Below are 10685 nucleotides of genomic sequence, written 5' to 3'. Positions count from 1 at the left end.
AACAGCAGAAGACCATCTCCACTACAAATAGGAAAAAGAGGCTACAATTTGCACGAGCTCACCAAAATTGGACAGTTGAAGACTGGAAGAATGTTGCCTGGTCTGATGAGTCTCGATTTCTGTTGAGACATTCAGATGGTGGAGTCAGAATTTGGCGTAAACAGAATGAGAACATGGATCCATCATGCCTTGTTACCACTGTGCAGGCTGGTGGTGGTGGTGGTGTAATGGTGTGGGGGATGTTTTCTTGGCACACTTTAGGCCCCTTAGTGCCAATTGGGCATTGTTTAAATGTACAAATGGTATATATACATTACCAATTCTCCAAGGGCATGCACATTTTGACCACAATCTGCATGAGGAGTATTACAAATATTTATTTATGTTCTGTGTTTTGCAACTATAGACTTATTGTTAGTCTGGTACTCGCTGACTGGGGCGATTTTCACTGAAACATCACCCCCAATCACCAAGTTACAGAAACCAACCGATGAGAAAGTTTGTTGAGTAGATGAAGATAGAATAAATGGAGTAGCAAGGGAAGTCGTCAATAATACTAGCTTACATTAGCTAGGTACCACAACCAGTCAACTCTGTGTACTAATTATATTGTACTCATTGATATACTGTAGTTACCAGAAAAAAAGTATGCACTGGAAGACAAAATAATAAAACATAGCAGGTGTTAGTTCACAAATACTTCATGGATGGGCTGGGAGTGGGGATAGCCTATTTTAGAAATGTCATCAAATTTACAGACCATAACAATTAGTGTAATGAAGATGATGAAGCAGTCCTTAGAACTTGGTCAGAATGACTTTGCAGTGCTGCACTTGACATTGGGGGAGAAATAATATTCTACCAACAAATTCACATCTACTCAACCACTTAACGCTTGCCTGGAAATTATAGCGGAGTGAAGAGACAGGGTCGAGGACAGACTTTTAACCAGATAAAAACAAGGCCACATTATCTTTCAGGTTTGAGTCAAGCCTAAAAATACTACTTGTGAACTGGGGGCCATACTTTTTATAAGAACACTGATTGGCAAATGGCGAACAGATTAAAGGAAATAGAATTACAGCTATTATGCTTGTATACATTTACATGTTATTATTTTTGCAGACACTCATACAGAATTACTTACATTATGTATGTCATTCTAATGTTAAAAAACATTACAATATATTTTTTGCTTGCTAAAAATTATTTTGTTGAGTTGCACTGCTAGAAATTGTTATTATGGTTATTTCCCATAGTATCATCTGAGTTAATAATATGGATGAAGTCAAGAGCTTAGGGAAGAGAGATGAGTTACCTGCTAGTAATTACAATAGATTTTCTTACTCTAATGCTTGTATTTAAAATTGTATGACATAATGTACGTATGTCAAAAAGGTGAAAAACATATTTTGTCCCTGAGCAAGATAGTTAACCCTAACTACCCCCAGGTCATTGCTGTAAATTATAGTTAGTTTTTAACATACTAACCTGTTGATGTCCATGCTAAAATTTATTTCATTCAGAGAATTGGACTTGGATGCAATGAATTATGGCATAGACATCATTGATTAAGTAATTCCAACATTTTAAAGTAGTCAACTGTGTGGGACTTCCAACTTAAGTTGCAGGTGTCGTGACGATTAACTGAAATTAATATTACAAGAACATTTTGCTAATTGAAATGACATACCCTCCCTCCGGAAAAAATTATGAGACCACTGTACCTTTTTCTTTCCTTTCCAAAAAGTAGAAAAGGAAGGTTTTGAGTGAGGAACAGAAGCGTTCAATTTGCAGTGGTCTCTTAATTTTAACCCTTGTGTTCCTCACTCAAAACCTTCCTTTTCAACTTTTTTGGAAAGGAAAGAAAAAGGTGCAGTAGTCTTGTCATTTTTTCCAGAGCTGTATATGCTAGCATTATTTTAGAATTGTGATGGACCGTTTTCAGATTAAGCCACTAAATTTAAAACAAATGTAGGTTATGTAGATAATGTAGATATGGAGCAAACCATATCCCTGGCATCTTTGAAAATGGCAACCTAAGGTAACATTATTTTCTAATTAAAAAATACCTTTGAGATGAAGGCACCACATTTGGTATAGAAGTAGGTTCAGGGACTCTGAAGCCAAAACCAAACTGAAAAAGAGTGCAAAATCATACCTGTCAGCTTAGTTTTCAGCATGATGACATGAGTGGCTACAAACATTTGTGAATTACTTCAGGATAATGTCTTCGCTTTTACATATAAAATATGTTTCTTGTCAATAACGGCTAAGCCATAGCATTACGCCATGATCCACTGTATCTAACAAGCTGCTTAATGCTAACATTATATGTATTTTTTTTTAAATACTAATAACATTGTGTTAAATAATTCTAACATCAAATAGTTTTAAATTATCCATAGTTTAGGTATTCCCTTATGCACTTATATCAATCAATATGCACCAACATTCAGATTGATGAACCACTCTCTGTGTTCTACAGTAACTTAATTATGTTAATCATAAAAACTCACATGGAGGTTTTCATTTAAACACAATATGTCAGTTTGGGTGGACTACTATTCATAGTTTCAGTACCCAATCATGTTTTTGTTTTGAGTCTATTTTTACAGTTTATGCTGCTTCAAGCAAGTCTAGATTTACGTACTTTACACTTTTCCTGCAGTGTAGCAAGCCTCTTTGATCACGGAGTTGTTAAACTGCAGATCACGTTACAGGGACATTATTGTGCTGCGACAACGTATGTCTACCTCACAGGACTTTTTCACAGCTTTTTCAATGTTTCACTATGACTGCATTCATCAATCTAGCAAGAGGGCAACTTTTGAGTAATGTAACTGTTTCGACTGCTCAGAATGTCATACCCTTTGGCCATCACCTGGAATGGTTTAATGGTTTATGTTTATACATGTCTTTTGATCTAATACACAAGAAACAAAATCTAAAATGGCATGGGCAATATTACTAGCGCATTCTAGAAAGAGTCAGAAATGATTAGATTATAAGGAAATGATCCTTTACTTGGGAACAGATCGTATTGGTTGTGAGTTGCAGGTGCAATATCCTGTTTTGTGTCACTACTGTATGTGTACAGTAATGCGCATGGAGAAAAGGAACACAACCAAAGATTTGTCAGACACAAAACTGTAGTAAAGCATGGACAGATTTAAGGCTCCAGACACCTTAATGTTCCTGTTTCCACTATAGTGTAGGAATGTTCGAGAAGGTAAAGGCCCACAACACAGTAGCCAACCTTCCTGGATGTTGTCGCAAGAGATCTTGACGTTTGCAGCAAAAGATTGTTTGAATGGTGGAGAAAGCACCTTGATCAACTGTGGCAAAGATTCAAGCTGACTTTTAATAAATGCCAACTTTCCTGGATAGAACTTAGCAGGAGAGAGAGCTGTTTGAGGATGTCATCACAAGGACTGATTTCGTAAACTACACGCACAGCTTAAATACTACTGATAATCAAACACACAGAATATGCTTAGCTACAGAATTGTATATTGGTAAAATGTTATATGTGTAACACACATTCAAACAGATGTTCTATAGACATACCTATGATAATCATAGAGGACAGGGATTGTAATCAAGATGCCCTGTGGGTTTGGGGAACTAGTAGAGTGATGTGCCTTACCTTGCTAGCATCTACTGAAACAAATGGGCTTTAAAGTAAGGAAGTGGTATTCTGGTTTTATGTAGCATGGGGGAAGGACCTCTGTTTAAAACTCCTGTTTGCTTCTGTTTGGCATATGGTCCCGATGTGGGAATGAGGGTAGCAATTGACATAAGTCCAAAGTAACTTTATGGCACCTAATATAACAACCCATGGCTGACTGATAATGTGATGACCATATGTGCATGAATAATTAAATTAATTACTCAGTAACTGTCATTATGAGTTTGAGATTTTGTTTTCCATAAGTAAACATGTAGCTTTGAGTTTTACATCCTGTCTCTGTTGTTTTTTTGAGGTACTTCAATTGTGAGTTGCACCAGCCGTTGTCAACTCAGTGATTGGGGAATGTATGGTAAGATATCCCACTGCTGCGAGAGACGTAAGTCCAACTGCAATTTGCTAAAACACTTGAACAATCCACAATCCTTCTAGGACAATCTCCTGTGATTAGATGAGAACACATGTGGGATTTTTGGTAAAGAACACCATTTCTATGTTTATAGAAGATTAAGCCTTCAAAGAAAAGAATACCATACCCATAGTCTAGGTTCATTGATGTTTTGGGATTTCTTTGCTGCTTCTGGCCCTGGATGTCTTAATAGTGTGCATGCCTTTATGAGCATTGCAAAGCATTTTGGTACACAATGTCAAACCCAGTGTTAGAATGCTGGGTTTCCATTACAGGCCTTCCAGCAGAACAATGACCCCAAACTCACATTAAAAAATACCCTGGAATGGTTCAAGGCAAAATGCTGGACTGTTCTGAAGTGGCCATCTAAATCCCAATGTAAACTCAGAGACATCTAAAAACCGTTGGGAGGAACTCCCAAAAACAGATGTAGAAAAACTAATCTAATTCTATGATGGGTTCTGAAACCAGACTGTAGCATTTCATTAATGTTATTTATCTTCAGGAAGGAATTCACATTTTTACAGGAATGAGAGTTTCAATATTGGCCTATAATTGTTTAATATACAGCTCTGATTTTTTTTTTATAGACCACTGCAAAATTATCAGTTTCTCTGGCTTTACTATTCATAGGCATGTGTTTGAGTTAAATGAAAAAAATAATAATGTTCTGTGAACTACTGACAATATTACTCCCAAATTCTAAATAAAAATATTGTCATTTAGAGTATTTATTTGTAGAAAACAACAACTGGTCAAAATAACCAATAACCCAAAAAAGTTTTCAGACCTCAAATAATGAAAAGCAAACTAATTCACATTCATTTTTCGACAACAAAATACTAATGTTTTAACTTAGGAAGAGTTCAGAAATCATAATTTGGTGGAATAACCCAGATTTTTTATAAAAGTTTTCATGCTTCTTGGCCTGCTCTCCACCAGTCTGTCACATTGCTGTTGGGTGACTTTATGCCACTCCTGGCACAAATTAGCTCGGCTTTGTTTGATGGTTTGTGACCATCCATCTGCCTCTTTATCAAATTCCAGAGGTTTTCAATGAGATTGGGCTGGCCATGACAGGGTCTTGATCTGGTGGTCCTCCATCCACACCTTGATTGACCTGGCTGTGTGGCAGGGAGCATTGCCCTGCTGGAAAAAAGTTGGGGAACATTGTCAGAGCAGAAGGAAGCTGGTGTTCTTCCAGGATAACCTTGTACTTGGCTTAATTCATGCGTCCTTCACAAAGACAAATCTGCCCAATTTCAGATTTGCTGAAGCATCCCCAGATCATCACCGATCCTCCACCAAATTTCATAGTGGGTGCGAGACACTGTGGCTTGTAGGCCTCTCCAGGTCTCCATCTAACCATTAGACGACCAGGTGTTGGGCAAAGCTGAAGATGTTACTCGTTAGAGAAGATGATCTTACTCCATTCCTCTACGGTCCAATCCTTATGGTCTTTTGCAAACTTCAGCCTGGCTCTTCTTTGCTTCTCATTGATGAAGGCCTTTTTTCTAGCTTTGCATGACTTCAGCCCTACCCCTAGGAGCCTGTTTTGAACAGTTCTCGCCATGCACTTCAACCCAGCTGCTGTTTGCCATTCTTTTTGTAGGTCACTTGATGTTATCCTACGGTTGTTGAGTGACATTCGAATGAGTTGATGATCATCTCGGTCAGTGGAAAGTCGTTTTCGCCCTCTGCCAGTCTGTAGTTTTGTTGTCCCCAATGTCTGTTGCTTAACCTTGTTCTTATGAACCGCCGTCTTTGAAATTTTCAGGATGGAAGCAACCTGACGCTCACTATATCCCTCTGACAGTAAAGTCAGAATACAACCCTTCTTCTCCTCACTCAAAGCTTATCTTTTCAACTTTTTCATGCTGAATAGTTATTTTCTTTATTCAAATTACCTTTAAGGTACTACTTGCACTGTTTTTGCCATCTAGCTGGTTCTATTGCAAGAGAATAGTGATGACCACAGCAGTGGTCCTCTTTAAATTAGATTTAGTTCAGGTTATCACCTAATCAGTACCTCATTAAGTAAAATGAGGTGTTGTCTGTGTTGGAATTGAACAGACACTATAATGGAATGGCTACTATACATGTAGAGATGCTGATTTAAGAAAAATTAGGAGTGGTCTCTTAATTTTCTCCAGAGCTGTATATAGTTATATTAAAAATGTATTGTATTTCCCAACTTTCTTCTGAAAATCCACATATCTTGGCCTGTAGTATATTAATTCAACATCAACAAAATTTAAAAAGCCACTTTTTTTTACAAGCCCTAAACATGTCAAAGCCGTGAGAGTTATGAATTCAATATGTTGACAGGCTGCCACGCAGGATGTATGTGATAAGGAAAGGAAAACATAGAAGTGTGAGGAACATGTAGTGGCAGTTATCAAAACTAACTGTGGATGAAGTAGTTGTGACTGTGCTGATGGCTGGTTGACCAGCAATAGGAAGCAGGGCCAATGGGGAGCTAAAAGAAAAGACCAGAAGGAGTTGAGGAAGATGAGGCGAGGCGAGGGTGGAGTTGGTCTTGGAAGGGGCAATGGGAGGGCAGGGAGAGAGATGCTGTGTAGCTGGCAGACCTAGGGAGTGGAGGAAGACAGGTGGGCAGCCATCATTTTGATGTCAGTGACCTCTTCCTCTGCATACACTAGTAAGCAAGCATCAACACCTTCATCTCCATACATCTTTACCCACATATACAAAATATAACAATACACTTTAGTTTAATTGTTTCATAAATCCATAACACATACTATAAAACAAAGGACTTAATGAAAACCCTTTCTTATGTTCCTTGTGTCTAAATAGGTTCATATCATATGGATACAAGCATCAGGGAAAGTGATACAGTAGTGAACAAAAACATAATGACATTATTATGAAAACAATTTGGATTTAGTAATGGAATAGTAAACTTTCTAAGTACAGTAACAGTGCCATACTGTAGTAGAAATATAATGACCAGGATGGAAAACCGCGTCAGACTAATGACAGCACCTGTTGCCTAGTTTGTGGATATATTTTACATTGATGGCAGCTAGTTATGTATAATCAGACATGCTTTTTCTACTACAATATTTACATCATATTGACAAAATCACATGATACACACCTCATAAATTAGAAATGCAAAACGTAAGGACGATTTACTTGCAAGCCAGCATATCTCCCATTCTGGCTAGATTTTTAGCTTAAGGCTACGGTAACTAATTGGCTAAGTTTAGTGTATCTACTTGCTCAAACTAGTAACAAACTTAGCTCTGTTATTAACCCATTGCTGTGCACAATTTTCTTTTGTTCATTCATATGGTCATACAGTGAGGGAAAAAAGTATTTGATCCCCTGCTGATTTTGTACGTTTGCCCACTGACAAAGAAATGATCAGTCTATAATTTTAATGGTAGGTTTATTTGAACAGTGAGAGACAGAATAACAACAAAATAATCCAGAAAAACGCATGTCAAAAATGTTATAAATTGATTTGCATTTTAATGAGTAAAATAAGTATTTGATCCCTTCTGCAAGACATGACTTAGTACCTGGTGGCAAAACCCTTGTTGGCAATCACAGAGGTTGTTTCTTGTAGTAGGCCACCAGGTTTGCACATATCACAGGAGGGATTTTTTCCCAGTCCTTTATGCAGACCTTCTCAAAGTCATTAAGATTTTGGGTCAGATGTTTGACAACTCGAAACTTCAGCTCCCTCCACAGATATGTTTTATGGCATTAAGGTCTGGAGACTGGCTTGGCCACTTCAGGACCTTAATGTGCTTCTTCTTGAGCCACTCCTTTGTTGCCGTGGCCATGTGTTTTGGGTCATTGTCATACTGGAATACCCATTCACGATCCATTTTCAAAGCCCAGGCTGAGGGAAGATTTGACGGTACATGGCCCCGTCCAATGTGTCTTTGATGCGATGAAGTTGTCCTGTCCCCTTAGCAGAAAAACACCCCCAAAGCATAATGTTTCCACCTCCATGGGGATTTTGCTCCGTCATATTTAGGGGCTGAATAAAAAACATTCCCGCTGATAATGCAATTATATCAGTTTGTAGCTAATGTTGTCTAGTGTTTATGGTAGTTTTAAGATTAAAAATATGTGATTGGACTGCAGAGATATTAAGAGTTAAACCATCAAAATGAGGATTCCGAAATTAAAGCGCTCCGGCTGGAAAGGATTACATTTAGGAGGACATGAGGTCTTGGCCCACACCTCCGGAGAATCAGGCTCGACAGACTTGTTGCTGTCCAAAGTCCTATTTCCTATCTCCACTGTGCTTCAACATTTTGTTGATTGCTCTGGCTGGTTGTTTTGTAAAAGAGCTTTGTGACAACAGTGAAGGAGCAAAAACATTTTATTATATATTTATTTACTTATTAAATTATTCTTCATTATTTAGTATAGACATTTATACCTATGTACTTAATTTCTGTCCTAGTAGTTTATTATTGGAATGTTAATGGTTAACAGATTTTGTTGCAAGGTGTGAATGCAGGGACAAAAGGGTTGCTTTTAACTGCCTAGCTTGCCTGATCCTCGAGATAACACCTCTCCATCATAATGAGATGGCCCCAGGAACAGATTGGAATGTGTACCTAACCAAGAAGGGGTCTTTTCTGATTTAATAATCTTGGTATCTTGATGTTAGCTAACCAACCCCAACAACTTCAGTGGGGATATAAACCAGAGTGGGGATTAGGAATGCTCTCTTACCCTTTCCTCACCTCTGCATGCATCGTTGCTCTTACCCAGAACTTTTATCTTTGATACTTGTACTGTAATTGTAATACTGTCTTTTTATATTAAATTAATTTGTTACATTAATTCACTGACTATTTGGAATTAATCTTAAACAGGTTAAAATCCAGTTCCTTCAACAGCGGATGTAAAAAGGGCTTTATAATATAGATTTGATTGATTGACACCTGTAAAGATTAGTTTCCAATATTGCTGTATTTATTTACCTGGCATTTTTGACAGAATATTGCTGGAGCGAGGGAGTGTTTAATTGGTTTTGATTTAAGAGATTTTAATTTCAATAACATTCTAAGAACTTAGTCATAAAACTGTGATTTTCATTGTATTCCATTACAATTACTTCTGAGTTTCAGGGTGCCCCATGGAGGCAGGACACAGGCACAGAGGTTTCTATAGCCAACAAAGTTTAATGCAAAGACACCCGGAAAACTCAGCCGTAGACATACAACTATGACCAACAAGAAACTAGGGCAGGAGGAACTTAAATAGGAACTAAACAAGGAGTTAACGAGACACAGGTGAAAGCAAGACACAATACTGAACATAGAAAGCGGACAACTAGAACCAAAACACACTGAACATAGAACTGCAACGAGACCCAAATTCAAGTAATTCTAGCACTTCAAGGACCTTGTGCTTACACTGTGTTAAAGAATCAAGGCTGTCTGCGGCCACTTAAGTAACTTAAATTAAGGGTGTTGATGGCTGGTATGGGTTCTAAACAGTGAAATGAATGTAAAATGTAATTAAACATATGAAATAATCAAATAATATATAATCAATAAGCATCCTGATTTTAAATGAGATGAGCAAAAATAAAGTTATATTTATTAAATAACGTGTAAACTGTTCTCAAACAAGAAATATTATATGTATGAATAACTATCACTTCAATGATTTGAGTTATACCAACCCTTGTAGATGTTGGAGATGTCACAATTCAATTACTTTAATGATGTCACTTCTCCCTCTGTACCAGCTCCCTGCTGTGGCCCGTTGCGGCTTTAGCGTTCGACGTCACCGGTCTACTAGCTACCACCGCCCCTTTTCCATTTTCCAACCCGGACTGTTTTTTTCATCATCAAACACACCTTTTCTTTATTCCATCATTATCATGTGTATATCTGTTCCCTCTGCTCCCCTTGTAGTTGTGCTTTATTGTTTCATGTTGCGTGTTCAACTTTAGGCCAGGCACCACCCTCTAATTGTCATGGTGCGGTGAGCAGCAGCGCCACCGTGCCATATATTCTCAATTTCCCATCACTCACAAATGCATCCGGGACTTGTTCTTTGTCACATGTCTTAATCATGAACACCAGGTCCCTATTGTTGAGAATTTTACATGTATCTGAGTTTCTGAAGAAGGACGAGGCTCCGGTCCAAATTGAAATTTAGCACAAAGATTTATTAATAAGAATTGATAAGTCAAAATACATGTAATACACTGCAGCGGTCAAATATTTGCTCAACCCTCGAGCTTCCACAAAACATTCGCCCCGAATCAAGATCGAACATTGGTTTTGATACTCCCGCCACAGGGGCGGTTACTTTTCACTCTCGTGAGTAAAACCCATCCTTATTGGCTCTTCGTTGGCATGGTGACATGTTGGACGAATCCAATCCAATGAAGACGGACATGCTCTAACTCTCGGTCATAGATCAACAGGTTCTTTGCATACAGGTGTGAAATCTTAACCAGGTTACAGTAATTTACATTCTATTGTCCTAACCTAGACTATAACATCAGGGGGCTGGAGACAGAAGGTCTCTTTGTGCTGTATAGGGGGGCAGTTTCATTTGTATGTTAATTGTGGG

Source organism: Esox lucius, chromosome 19 (assembly GCF_011004845.1).
Source record: "Esox lucius isolate fEsoLuc1 chromosome 19, fEsoLuc1.pri, whole genome shotgun sequence".
In the NCBI taxonomy this organism is placed as follows: domain Eukaryota; kingdom Metazoa; phylum Chordata; class Actinopteri; order Esociformes; family Esocidae; genus Esox; species Esox lucius.
Note: the sequence above shows the minus strand (reverse complement) of the source record.